The sequence below is a fragment of the Gekko japonicus genome, unplaced genomic scaffold (assembly GCF_001447785.1).
Source record: "Gekko japonicus isolate JY-2015 unplaced genomic scaffold, Gekko_japonicus_V1.1 scaffold732, whole genome shotgun sequence".
Taxonomy (NCBI): Eukaryota; Metazoa; Chordata; class Lepidosauria; order Squamata; family Gekkonidae; genus Gekko; species Gekko japonicus.
In genome coordinates this window covers 627557-641918 of record NW_015159732.1, presented here as the reverse complement: position 1 = coordinate 641918, position 14362 = coordinate 627557, and the positions used below count along the sequence as shown (strand labels likewise).

The 14362-nt window shown below is 42.6% G+C and overlaps 1 pseudogene; it reads left to right on the top strand.

The window, feature by feature from the left end:
* The first annotated feature begins 7146 nt into the window (after positions 1–7146).
* On the top strand, positions 7147–13839 carry LOC107125555 (annotated as a pseudogene).
* Positions 13840–14362: the final 523 nt, after the last annotated feature.

Here is a 14362-nt window from a genome sequence, read left to right as displayed (position 1 = left end):
GCTCTTTTTTTCAAGAACAGCTCTTATCAGAACTACAGCTTGCCCAAGGTCATCCAGCCAGGTGCCAGTGGAGGAGTGGGGAATCAAACCCGGTTCTCCCAGATTAGAGTCCGTGCACTTAACCACTACACCAAACTGGCTCTCGAACTGCCACGAACCACTTAAAAGTTTGTGGAAAGTTCATGCTGGTCGACCTGCCATGAACTTTATTTTGTGAGCCAGTTCATACCCTTCCCTATTCTTTACACCAAAAGCAGAAAATCATAAAGAAGAGAAGCTGTGGGACCATTAGATGACAAAGGTGCAAGAGGATTACTGAAGGGTGGATAGGGAGATTGTGGACAGGCTGAACAAATTCTTTGTATCTGCCTTAACTGTGTAAGATATTGGGCAAACCCCTATCCCTGAACCCTATTTTTCATGGAGGATGTAGAAAGAATTGAATCCAATAGAGAAGCTATCACAATCCTGGTCTCCCTGGCATTCAGCTCTTCCCCTTCCACCTCCTGCCTTGACTCAGTGCATGAGATAAATTAATGAAGAGGCAGGATTCACTGGGAAAATTTGATCCAATTTGGGATCCTCCCATGCAAACTGTATCAGAACCTAGTAGCATCCCACCACCGGAGACATTCCAGTTATTGGAATTTTCCAGTATGATAATGGAAGAGATGGTCTCTGGTCCACTACATAGAGGTTCATACAGGTCACCCTTGCCAGCTTTTCTCCCTCACCTCCATTCTTTCTGGCGATCCCTCTCACTGGAGATGGGGCTGTCTGTCAGGAGTTGTGTCTTTGCATAGCCTTTACAGTCTATGGGCACAAGTGGGTTGGAGTCGTTTCCCCCCCCAAAAAAACACTCCCTCTCCGCCTAGTGCTAGCTAGAGTTTACTTACACTCTGCTGAATGTTCCCTGCCCTCCTTGTTTTGAGGGACGGGTCAGTCTCTGCCCTGCCTCTAAATAAGCCTACTGAGGCTCATTCCCCTGAGGCTCCAGGACTATACAAAAATGAAGACCAGACCAAGCTGGCTTGAATAAGGTTGGACTAACAAAGGAGCACATGCCTGTACCCTGTTATATCTTGGACTGCAGCTTGAAGTCTCATTTTGGACTGATGGCAACTGAGGAGGCTTACTTTCCAGTTCCTGCCACAATCCAGTTCATCAATAATATTCCCAGTTACAGATCTTTCTTCTCCCAGCTAGCATAGTGTAGTGGTTAAGAGCAGCAGACTCTAACCTGGAGAACCAGGTTTGATTCCCCACTCTCCCACATGAATCCTGCTGGGTGACCTTGGGCCACTCACAGTGGGAGCGTGATTGTAAGCCACTTTAAGACTCCTTAAGGCAGAGAAAAGTGGGATATTAAAACCTTCTTCTTCTTCTTCTTCTCTTCCCCCCAATTCACATCTCAGGTTGGCTCTTTGGTACCTCCAGGAAAGCCTAGTCTTCCATCAGCTCGATTTTCCATGAGCTGGAAGATGCTTTGCTGCCTGCCCAGATTTCCCCATGCATGATTCTAAAAATGCCACCTCTGCCCCTTTAATGCAGCTGGGGATCTGATTACCCATTCCGGCAAACAAACTTGTATTGTTTTAGCATCAGAGTGACTCCCCGCCCCCATTCATAACACCAAAAAAAAGCTCTAGTGCTAACTGACAAATTAAAATTAAAATCTCTTTAGGGCAGAACTGTGTACAGCCAAGAGTCTTAACAAATCTATGTAATTTGTCAGTGATAAAGTCTCTGTGCCAGAAGGCTGGAAAAGGCCCAGTTACTCTTTGTGGTGTGTATGTGTGTCAGTTAAACATGTGTCCTATGTGAATAAGCCAGAATCACACAAAAATAGCCAAGCCGACAGCCACTGCCCCCCATTCCTTTCCTATTGGGAGATGCTGACTTCACCTATAATGTGCTTTTAGACAGTGTATGCACCCAGATCTTAGATCAATGTAAGGATGAGTGACAAAGTGACATAGTTCCAGAGCAAGTTTGGACAAATCAGAATAAATACAGTTTATTTGAGGGGAATGGGAAGGAAGCACATAACCCAAGTAACATTCAAGTGTGTTACAGCACCCAGACACTAAGAAGCCTGAAAAAAACATAGCTATTTATTATGCCCACAAAATGTAACTCAATTGTGCAGTTGTAACTGGTTTGTCCTTAAAGTCTGTTGACAGATGGTAGTCGGTTTACCATCATCAAGGTGGGACCTGGAATTTTCCCAGAATCCCAACATCTCTCCTACTAAGAACCCCAGAATCCTGTTTCACACAGTGGTCAGTTTTGAGAACCAACAAACAGGGCATAGGGACAAAGGCCTTCCCCTGATGACGCCTCCTTCCCCTGTTGACACACTGGTTTTCAGAGGCTGACTGCCTCTGAATGTGGAGGTTCCCTGTGGTCACTGTGGCTAGGAGCCATTAAAGGACCTATTCTCTACAAATCTATCTAACCCCCTATTGAAGCCATATGTGCTTGTGGTCATCATTATATTCAGTGGCAGCTAATTCCACAATTTAATTACTCTTTGGGTAAAGACATTCTTCCTTTGGTAAATTACTTCCTTTTCCAGACTAGGGCTGCAGTCAGACTGACAGGTTGGCGTGCTTTGGGCGCACTGCTAATTACTGTGTTGCATTTTGTGATGGAGATTTACGATCAGACTTTCACCCTGCTCCGGCCTCATCATGTGCTTCTTCCTTGGTTGACTGTTCAGATCAGAGCTGCGCATCAACCAGGGAGTGTGCGGTCTGTTCTTATTTATTTTTTTTAAGAAACAACAACATTGAGATTTTTTTAGAACATTTCTCGGATGCTCATGTGCACACATGCACATATGCTCTACCTTTTTTTTTTTTAATGGCGAACACGGAACTACAGGTTCACACTTCTGAACAAGTTTGAGCATGAAACGGGAGAGTTCAGACATCTGGCAACACCAGATGAATGCGTGGGGATCTGTTAGCACTGGAATTCATCTACTGTCTATTTACTCCATCTCCAATTCATCTTATGATGGGGTGAGTACGACTGGGGGACGGCTGCCAGATGTGGCTGTGTGAACCAGCCAGTTTAATCCGTTAGGGGAAAGCAACTCTATCAGGCCAAACTGCCCATCTGATCGCAGCCTAGAAGTATGCCTAGTCTGACTGCTAAACAAAAGTACCTGCCACTTGGCCACTAGGTGGCAACTAACATGAATATGCATTACAAGTACGAATTGTAGTGATGAAAAGCGGCTATTACAGGGCCAGTAAATATTATGGGGGAAATGTGTTTTTTCTTCTGACCTCTTTGAAGGAAGAGTGAGACAAAAATATGATAGATAGATTGATGGAAAGAATAGGTATACCTTTTTGTCCCCTAGAATACAGCAACCTATATTGCCACATGTTTTAGAGATAGGCTGTAGAAACACACTGCAGAATGCAGGAGTCTACTTTTGCCAATCCACCATCTATCCAGAGCTCATTTCCATGCTCCAAAATTGTAGCAGAGGGATCATTGATCATTGTTGTATATGAACCTGTCCCCATCCATGAATCATCTCCTTTATCATAGTCATGCGTGCCAGTTAAAAACGGAGAGGTAAAATCGGTTGTTTGTGTGTGCCTGGGTGGGGTAGTTAAGATGTGCCTGTAGCCAACAAGATTTGAGTATTTTCCAGTGCTAAGATAGGCAAAATGTATGTATTTGTTTACTTATTTCATTTGCACCCCACCTTTCTCCCCAATGGGGATGCAAAGCAGCTAACATTGTTCTCTTCTCCTCCATTTTATCTTAACAACAATCCTGTGAGGTAGGTTAGGCTGTGAGTGTGTGATTGGCCCAAGGTTACCCAGCAGTCTCGCTAATTACTACACTACCCTGGCTCTCCAAATGTCCTACCCATCATTGGTACTGCTATTCCCACTTTTCATAGGGCATCTGAGAAGGCTGACTGCACATGGGAGGAATGCTCCATTCATGTGCCTCCCTTCATGAAGGTTGACAGGAACACCAGGAGCCTCAAAATCCTGAAGCCAGCGCTGGCTGTAGAGAAGGTTATACCAAGACACATTGGGGCAGAATTTTCAGTTTTGGGACACTTGCATGTGGCCCTGAGCTTCTGCTGGGTCCTCCAGTGCAGCGTCACTTCTTCCAGTGCTAAAGCTCTTGGAACCTGAGAGGAAGGTGGCTGCAGCAGATGAAGGTCTACCCGGTGTTTCTAGAAAAGCCAGTCTTCATTGATTAAGACTCTTTATCAAACTATAGGAGGGAACTTCTTAGGAATATCCAGTGGCATGATATGGCCATGAACATGCCCACTGAATACATTTACTATAGAACAGCCCTGTGGATTATATTCTGGGGGGACTATTGTAGGAGTCTGTGTGCTCCTATGCAGAGTTGCCCCTTTTTAAGCCCTTTGAGTTCAATTAATTTAGAAGGCTGTAAATCTGTTCCGGATTATCATGCTGTAGGTAACAGAAAGGTAACGTTCTGATTTTAACATGTTTAACCAGAATTAGCCCAAATGCAAATTACAAAATTAATCCCATGTTCAATGGAATGGTTTACAAACATGTCCTGCATCCTTTCACTGTTGTGTTTTCTGCTGAGGAACCCTGGCATGTCTGCTAGGTAACTTACTGTTCATTGCAAAATATTTAGAAGCCTCATGGCATTAATTTATTTACAAAATGTAGACGTTGCCTCTCCAGAGACCTGACCAGACAGCTTATAAAGCTGACAGAAGGACAATGCAGTCATAACAACAAAACCATGAAATGATCATTAGTGAAACATGCCATTAAAAACAAGCAGGAGATGCTGTCCTTTCACCAAAGACACAGGCCAGGCGTGTTGGACACCACTAGAGATACTCGCCTATGTTCTTTTGCACGTTCTTTGCCTTTCGCTTCTTTTCATTTTTGTATTTTGTCATTGCGATCCTCTTTTTGCCTATTTTTGTTGCTGGTGTTCCTGATTTATTTATTGTAGGGGCTTTCAATGCTCCTTTTATGCTATGTATATGTTATATGTTCTTATGCTATCAATGTACAACTGATGCAAAAACATGCATCAGTTTTAATACTGGTAATTCTATCAAATCTTGCTGCCATGGTTGGGAAAGAAACAGGTGACTGATGCTTTGTCCTGAGTGGGGTAGAATTCATGTCAGAAACTAGGATCTTCAAATAAAAAAACTCAAAATATGAGCTCTGTTTTTCTTATGTTTGACTATTTGTATGGGATGTATATACTACATGTCATCTCCCAATACATACAACTGGCAATTCGTCTGAAAGGTTCAGTTAGGGTTACCCTATTTTGAAAAGCAAAAAAGACGACATATTTCCCAGCTGACTATTTCAAACAAGTGATCACTGTGACAAATCACAATTTAAATACCCCTACTATTTAAACTGTGATAATTGCTACTAATTAGGAATATTCCTAACTTTCCAATCCATAAAGATGACATTTTCATCAGTTTTTTAAAAAGAGCCCAAAAGAGGATGGACACCAAAAAGAGAGGACATGTCCTCTAAAACGAGGACATCTGGTAACCCTAGTTCAACGCGTGGAATTTCAGCCTTGTTACATGCCATACTGAGGCTGAAAATCCACATGCTGAAACTTTCAAACAAAATGTCAACTGTTCATATTGGGAGAATCATGTGTACTGTGTAAATCCCATACGTGCAGTCGAACATAATAACGGAAGAAGACTAATGTATTCTTGAAATGTGGTAACACCCTCCCACTGTTGTCTCTTGTGAATTAAGAGTGTGTTCTAGTGTATGCCCAACACTCCCCTCTGGCTCTGCATGGTAGGGAGGCTGTAGGCTCTGCACCAGTAGTAGCAGAAAAGCTGTCCTTCTGAAAACCTTCATCCTCACGAATGAGCAATTGGTGGGTTTAAAAAGAACTGCACAGTTCTCCGGTATAATACATGTGAGTGTCTCTTTAAGAAGGCTGGAATACCCTCTCAGGTGGAACAAAAAAGTATTCACTTGCTGGCTGAAGATGGTGGGTGAGGACTTTCTCGTTCTGCCTGGCGTTCCCTCAGTATACCCTCCTTCTAGACTTGTGTTTTAATTTGCTGTTTGGGGTTTTATATATGCATTTTACCCCTGATTTTAACCTATATGATGTATTTTTTTTATTATTTTCTTCTTCTTTTAGTTAGCCATGTCCTAGGTAGGGCTGCCAACTCTGGGTTCAGAGATACCTGGAGATCTGAGGGTGGTGAGCTGGGGGAGAGTGGAGTTTAGGAAGGGGAGGGACCTGGGTATGGTATGCCACTCAGTCCACCTTCCAAAGCAGCCATTTTTCTCCAGGAGAAGTGGAATACATTTTTAAATAAATAAATAAGCAATTCATGTAGTCTAGAAATTAGTTGTGATTCCAAGAGATCTTCAGCTGCCACCTGGAGATTGGCAACCCTAGTCCTAGGTGGTGGTTTAGCCAGAATAAAAGTTCTTCTTCTGCTAAGACCTCGGTACATCCAGGGGTCATTTGGGGGGGACGCGGGGGGACGCCATCCCCCCGGGTGTGGTGCGGGAGGGCGGGGCCTGGAGCTCCCTGCTGGTGCCCGCTGGAGGTCGCCGCCGGCTGTGGGGAGGACACACTTCCGGTGATGTCAGGGGGTGTGGCATATGCTAATGAGTTATGCTAATGAGTCCCCCTAGCTCTTTTTCTACGAAATGACCCCTGGGTACATCTGCTCTATTCCTAACTCTTGAGGGCAAACATTCAGCAGATATCCTCCCAAAATCATCATATACCCAGAACAAAAATCACTGTGATGGAGGCTTCATGTACATTCATGCATAGTATTTGCTCCCCTACGTATTTGTCCTCAAGTGAAAATATGTTCTAGAACATAATCATGGTGGAGTCATCTATTTAAATTTGCCGATCAATGCAGCATATTGACAGAAAATATCCTCCAGAGCTGGGAGAGCTTGTTCTTGTTCCACACGCACACACATACACACACACAAACACACAGAGAGACACGTTCAACCTATAAAGCAATTACTGTAACTGGAAGATATAATTTTATTTAATCCTTTATGACATTTTTAATTAAAATGGCTTTAGTGCTTTTCCCCCAGCATGGTATTAGATTGCACTCTAGATACAGCGCCCATGTGGTCGCTGACAAGAGGTCAGTAAGCTGACTCTATGAAATATTCTCCCCAAAAGGGCTTTTGACAGATTTGCCTGGAATAAGAGACATTCTTTTAGAGCAAATTTCCTCTTTAGAATGAAAATACAGCCTCTGCTATACCTAAGGTAGCTGTAGAGTAACATACCATGCTGTGTGCATAACTATGTTTTCACACTTTTTAAAACGTTCGCTCTTGTGCTCCTGCCACAGCACTGAACAGCTGAACTCTCTATGAACCACTTAAAAGCACTGATTGAAATTAAATGTGCTGTAAATTATGTACTTCCTGTCTGAATAACACTTCACTGAATTTGTTCCCGTATGAAAAGTAAGTTTTTGCTCTAATTTAATTTGTCACTTCATTAATACAGCTCCTACTAGGCACCAACAGCATTTCCCCCCAACTTTTGGGAAACAAAATGGGGGTTCACTCTTACTTTCTGTTTTCTTATTTAAACACAACTGCTGCCTTAACAATAAGATAGTTAACTGTTCAGTTGTGAGCCAGTGTGGCATAGTGGTTAAATTGTAGAACATGGATCTAGAAGACTCAGGTTTGAATCCTGCCATGCCATGGAAGCTTACTCGGTGATCTTAGGCCAATCACACAGTCTCAACGTCACCTACCTCACAGGGTTATTGTAAAGATAAAATGGAGAAGGGTAAAATTTTGTAAGCTACTTTGGGTCCCCATTGCCTGGTAGCAAGGCAGAGTGGTTTAGCTGTACCTCCGGGAGAGAATAGAATACTCAGTTGTTAAGCCTGTCTCTGATTATGAACAGACCGTGTACCATTCACTCTGACTCTTGGGAAACGGCAGGTTGGTGTGGGTGGAATCCTGTGTGGGTGAAAGTGGCTAGTCGGTGAAAGCCTGTTTGTACCTGTAAACATTAAAGAAAAGTCAAATCACACCCTGAAGCCATAACTAGCTTAAATTTACGTGCTTCCGCCAGGTTTCTCCTTTGACTATCAGGAGACCTGTGGTGCTGATCTATTCCTTGAAACCAACCTGTAAATAAATCAGTCTTCTTTGTTATTCATCTACAACTGCTGCTTCAATGATCTCCGTGTTCTACTTGCTCACCACAAACCTTACCTCATCGCAGCAAACCCAGAGCATTTGCACTAGCTACCGTTAAGAACATCTGGTAAATGAGGGGAAGGTTAACAGTTTAAAACAAACCAGGTTCCCCAAAATCATAGGAGGCTATTTTGGGCCCCTCACTTGGCAGAAAAGGCCTGTCAAAACATATAATACATTCTTTATTACAATACATAGTTATATAAGAACATTCTTGTTATAATGCATTCTTCTTTACATCAACGTGTAATAAACTTGTGTTATTTTTGCATCATTCATCTACAAATGGTACATAATGTACACATGGCTTAAGATAGTATGAAAGAATGAAGTAAACTGAAAATACCAACCAAAGCAGACTAAACTAAATATTCCCAAGAACAACAACATGAATATGAAAATAAATGCAAAAGGGGACATATCTGTACATCCTAATGAGGAACCTTCTGGTAATAACTGTTTCTGTGTTTCCACGGGGCAGCTGTAACTGCAGCCAGGTGAAGATAGTTTACAGGCTTCAGTCATGTGGCCTGCCCAGCATTTCTATCCAGTGGCCTCATACACAGAGCCTGGGCATCCTAGGAGGGAGGAAAGGCCCTGGGAAAGGGCCCAGCCCCGGCCCACAAGAAGGGCCAGTGCTACCATTAGGCCAGCTAGGTAGCCACCCAGGGCACAGACCACAGAGGAGCGCAGAACTGGCGTAAGGGGCAGTTTTATACATATTAGTTCTTTGAAAAGCCACTGACAATTTATATATTTTTAATTTTAAGATAAATACCACAACAATGCTATGGAATATAATCAAATATAAAGTCTTATAAAAGTTTCCTATATACTGGACCCCCTATCACTTGCAAAAGCCCCATTGGCCCCAGCCACTGCAGTCTGCCTCCCGCAGTTATAAATCAGCATACGGGGCTAATGCACAGGCAGCAGTGGGAGGGGGAACCTACTAAGCACTACCCAACAAGGTGGGGGGGGAATGGTCCTGCCAACAGACAATCAAGCAGCTCAAAAGCTCACCCTAACATTTTTAGCAAGACATTTCTCAATAGGTAAAACAAATACCAGAAAACTACCATAAACAGGCCTGTAGCCAGGATTTTGTGGCTTGTGGAGCAAATTTTGTTTCCGGTGGGGCTGCCATTATTCGTCATTATATTTTTGTCTTTATACAACTGTACTTTTAACTAATAGTAAAGACAACAATAGTAATCATAAAGACCAGTTAATCTCTTGCCTTGAAAACCCCATAGGGTCACCATAAATCAGACGTGACTTGACGGCACTTTCCACCACAGGAAAAAGGAGGAGGAGGAGGAGGAGGAGGAGATTGGATTTATACCCCGCCCTTCACTTGGAGTCTCAGAGCGGCTTACAGACTCCTTTCCCTTCCCCTCCCCACAACAGACACCCTGTGAGGTGGGTGGGGCTGAGAGAACTCTGACAGAAACTGCTCTTTTTCAAGAACAGCTCTTATCAGAACTATGGCTTGCCCAAGGTCATCCAGCCAGGTGCAAGTGGAGGAGTGGGAAATCAAACCTGGTTCTCCCAGATTAGAGTCCGCACACTTAACCACTACACCAAACTGGCTCTTATTAGTGAATATTTATGCACCCAACCAAAACCAGGCCCTTTTAAACAAACATTTACAAGAAAAATTGCTTGAAGTACCATTTGAAGAGATTTGTATAGTAGGGGATTTTAATTCAGTGTATGACCCAAAATTTGATAGGAAATCCCATAAAACAAAAATCCCAAAAGTAAGCAACACATTACCAAAAACATTCTTTCATTTAGCGGAAGAGTTTTCTTTGATAGATGTATGGAGAACTAAAAATATCGATAAGAAGGAATTTACTTTCTTCTCGGCCCGTCTAAAATATCGATAAGAAGGAATTTACTTTCTTCTCGGCCCTGCTAACTAGCCTAACTACTGGAGTGATAATTTGCAACAGTTTATAGTACAACATGGACCACAGCAGGTTGTATCATATGATTTCCCCAAAGACTCAAAAAACAGAAGATTTTCTTCTATATACTACAAGAAGAGACTAGCAAATGGTAACAAAGTGTATTGTCATTGGCTGATATATTCCACCTCAAAAAATGTTGTTTGTTTTTTGTTTGTTTGTTTTTTGCTGTAGGCTGTTCGGCAAAAGAAATGGTGCATCAACTCTACAAGAACCAAGTTCAAAAGACTGGAAGAACATTTAAACAATTCTGTCTTTACATGATTGGAATACTCTCCATTTAGCAAACTACCACACCTGGAGAGAACTTGAATTGTGCTTATATAAAGAAAAAAACGATATTAACCAACAGAAAATCAGGCAAAAAGAACAATATTGGCTACAAATCTTGAAACACTTGATTGCTTTGGGTAGAGTTCTTGGCATGCAAAACTTGGCATTCCGTGGTATAAGTGAAAAGTTGTACAGTGTGTAGCCAGCCTCATCAGCCCTGAACCTGGGGAGGTCTTTCCCGAGACAGAGACACCCCGAAAACAACCTCTGAGCCTCCACAAGCAGTGCCCGATGAAGCCAGGCTTGGCTTAAACAGTGGCTTTTGCTGGGAGGCTAGGAAAACCACATCTTGGCTGAGAAAACTCAGGCCAAAGAGAATTCTCCAGGCTGGCTGCACTGCCAAGCATTCTCTCTTTTTTAAAAAAATCCCCGTAGGGATACTTAATCTATTGTTCTCATCTGAGACCAGCCCCCGGGGCCGCCCATTGGTCTGCATTGTTTTCCAATGGGTATATCCCAGCGAACACATGGCCTCAGAGTGTGTGCTTCTGCCCTGATGCCAACCGGCAGCCCACCCCTAAACCATCAGGTTTTAGGCCATAATCTCATCTTCACGGACCCCTGCACGTCTGGACAGGTTGTATTACCCAGTAACTAACCCATCTATTCACTGTCAATCACATCTGCTTTCTTAGTTCTGTATTGCTTGCTCTTTTGAATGTTTAGTGTGCTTGTACTTAGGGAAATACTTTAATAAAAACTATTTAATTTACTCTTCAAATCTGGAGTTTTCCTACTGTGCTGGACCTTGGTATACAAGTGGTATGCGATTCCTGTACCCCTCTGGCCTATTCTGCCATATAGCTAAATTCCCCAAACAACAGGCAGGCCATTGGTGGTAACAAGTGCTAACAATGGAAATTTTTTGAAGTTTGTAGTATATTTAGCCCTTTTTGATCCTACCATGAATTAACATTTGTGCAGAGTTAAAGATGAAGAAACAATGGTTCACTACTTAGGAAAAGATATCAAAAATGAGCCTATACTGCTTCTATCAGGTGTTATAAAGCAGAAAATTTTAGCATGTGTAAACTCAGCCAAATACTACTCAGCTATTCTGAACTGCACACCTGATGTTTGTCATATTGAACAAATGACAATGATGGTACGTTATGTCGATGTAATCAAACCATCAGATACTGAGACGTCTGAGCCTGAGATTATGATAAAAGAACATTTCTTGGGATTTGTTCCACTAAAGGAGACTACAGGTGCCTTTATGACAGAAATTCTTCTTGGACAGCTTGAGCAAATGGGATTACTACTCAAGAATCTGTGTGGTCAAGGTTATGATAATAGGAGTAATACAAAAGGCAAAGAAAATGGAGTACAAAAGAGAGTCCTAGTGTTAGCCAAATTACCTTGATTTCTTAATTAACATTGGGGAAATATGATTATTAATTGGCAATAGGCAAATTAGGGAGCAAACACCGTTGTATACAGAAGTCCCGCCTTTACTGTATGTACCATAAACAGACACGGAGACTGTATTCAATATAGTATAATGTCTTTTTACTGGAGAATATTTATCATTCAAACAATACACAAGCACGCACACACATATACACATTCTAAGAAATAAAGAGAGATAATAAGCACATTTGCATTAGCAGGACATTTGTTGGTTGGGTAATATTTACCTGTCCTCATTGATTGAGGCGTTCCAATGGAAAAATGGAGGGTTAGAAATAGAAGATGAAGAACACGTGCTCTGAACTGGCAGAACCACGTGGACTCTAGCTGCAGATCTAGAGTTTAAAGATGGAGGTAGGGTATTTAGATAGCAAGCTGGACATAAGAGGGTTAAAGCTTCAAATAGGGGTCGTGGAGAGGGAGAGGGAGAGAGCGACCATGTGGTCGAGTAGTACCTTTTATAATGTGGTGAGGGGGGGCAGGCTAGGCTGGCCACACACCCCTGTGACACCTCCTATTAGTCCGTCCCATAAAACTTACTATTGGTTGGAAGGAGAGGGGGAGGAGAGCCAGGGGTTGGTCAATATTGAGATCTAGAAGCTTAGACTGGAGGCTGACACCTGGATGCAGGTGAGATGAGTCATCAGGGTAAGGCTATTGTCTCTTGATGGCCCTAGCCGGGCTTGCTGATGGGTGAACGATTAGTTGCTAAGCAACTGTGACTAGCGTCTCAGAGCTACGTGCAGCTTTGCAGGTCTGGAGGAGGGGGGGAGGGGTTGCCTACATGTGCTGGAAGAAACTCCTAATGGCATTTGGAGCTTTCTGTCCTCATGCTTGGGCATGGCATAGCATTATGCAGACAAAGGAACTGGTCCATCTCATATCAGGTAAGAGGGCAGGTAACCTTGAAGAACCACTGGAACAGCAACGCAAAGGAAGGTTTTCTTCTCTCAGGTGTGCAGTCTCAACTGGCATCATATGAGGTCACCTTACAGTAAAGTCCCTTAAGCATATCTTTGCATAGTCCATTCGATAACGTACAAGTTATAGTTCATAATAGCACCTTAGGTGCCTTGCTGGGCAACACTAGACATAAATCCACTTGCCTTTTTCATGCCCTGCAATGCATACTGTTTAAACTTGGTAGTCAGTGATGCCAGTAATTGTTGTCTGGAAGCAACAAGTTTCTTTAGTTTGGTTCAACAGGTCTATAATTATTTTTCTGCATCGACCCAGCATTGGCAAATTCTAACTAGCCATGTATCAGGCATAACTGTTAAGCCATTGAGCCAAACAACATGGGAGAGTCAGATTGATGCTTTGAAATCACTGCCATATCATCTTGGTAGTATAAATGATGCTTTAATAGAGATCTTTGATGAAAGAAGCCTAAAAAATGTATCTGGAAATACTTCTCGGATTGAAGCTAAGGCCCTAGCTGATGCATTTGTAAGTTGAGATTTGTGGTATCCCTTGTTACATGGTACAATATCCTTTTTGAAATTAATCTTACAAGCAAGCTACTACAAAATAAGGAAGCTGATTTAAATTCAGCAACAAGCCAATTGTAAGTGACCAAGGATTACCTTGTGAGCTGTAGGTGTGATGAGGGTTTTCAACAAGTTTTGATAGATGCTACTGAGATTGCAAAGGAGCTAGAAATATTACCAAACTTTGAGCTAGAACAGGTTAGAAAAAGGAGAAAGAAACAGCAGTTTGAGGCCCAAGAAGAGGTACTGCAAGATCCAAAACAGAAATTCAAAGTAGGTTTCTATTATGCTGTCTTAGACATGGCCACACAATCTGTTGAAGAGAGATTTCAACAGCTAGAACAATATAATTTCTCACGTGGATTCCTGTATGATATATAAAGTATCATTATTATTTTTTACTGAAGATGTACTTAAGGCATGCAAGATGTACTTAAGGCTTGCAAGAATTTGGAAAAATCATTGATGCACAATGGAAACAAAGATATTGATGCTGAAGACCTGTGCTGTGAACTTATAGCAATAGCTTGAAAACTTCCACAAGGAGTACTTCTCTTCATACTGTAACAAAAACTCCTGGATAGTGTGCCTAATGTTTCTGTTGCTCTAAGGATCCTTCTCACACTTCCAGAGTCAGTGGCAAGTGGTGAATGCAGTTTCCCAAAGCTCAAACTTCAGCCCTGTAAGCCAAGAAATTTTCACCTGGGGGGGGGTCGTCATGCTCAAGGTGGCATGATGCAAAGACTCACCTTTGGAGGAGGAGGAGAGCTGAGATAGTTAGGAGGAGGCATGCAGGCAGCAGGTGTCATGACACTTCTTTCTGCTCGCTGCCATGCCACCTGCCTCCTTGGCTCTCCCAGCAGGCCCAGCAGGAAGAGCCAGCATAGCGGCTGGGCTGGCTGGC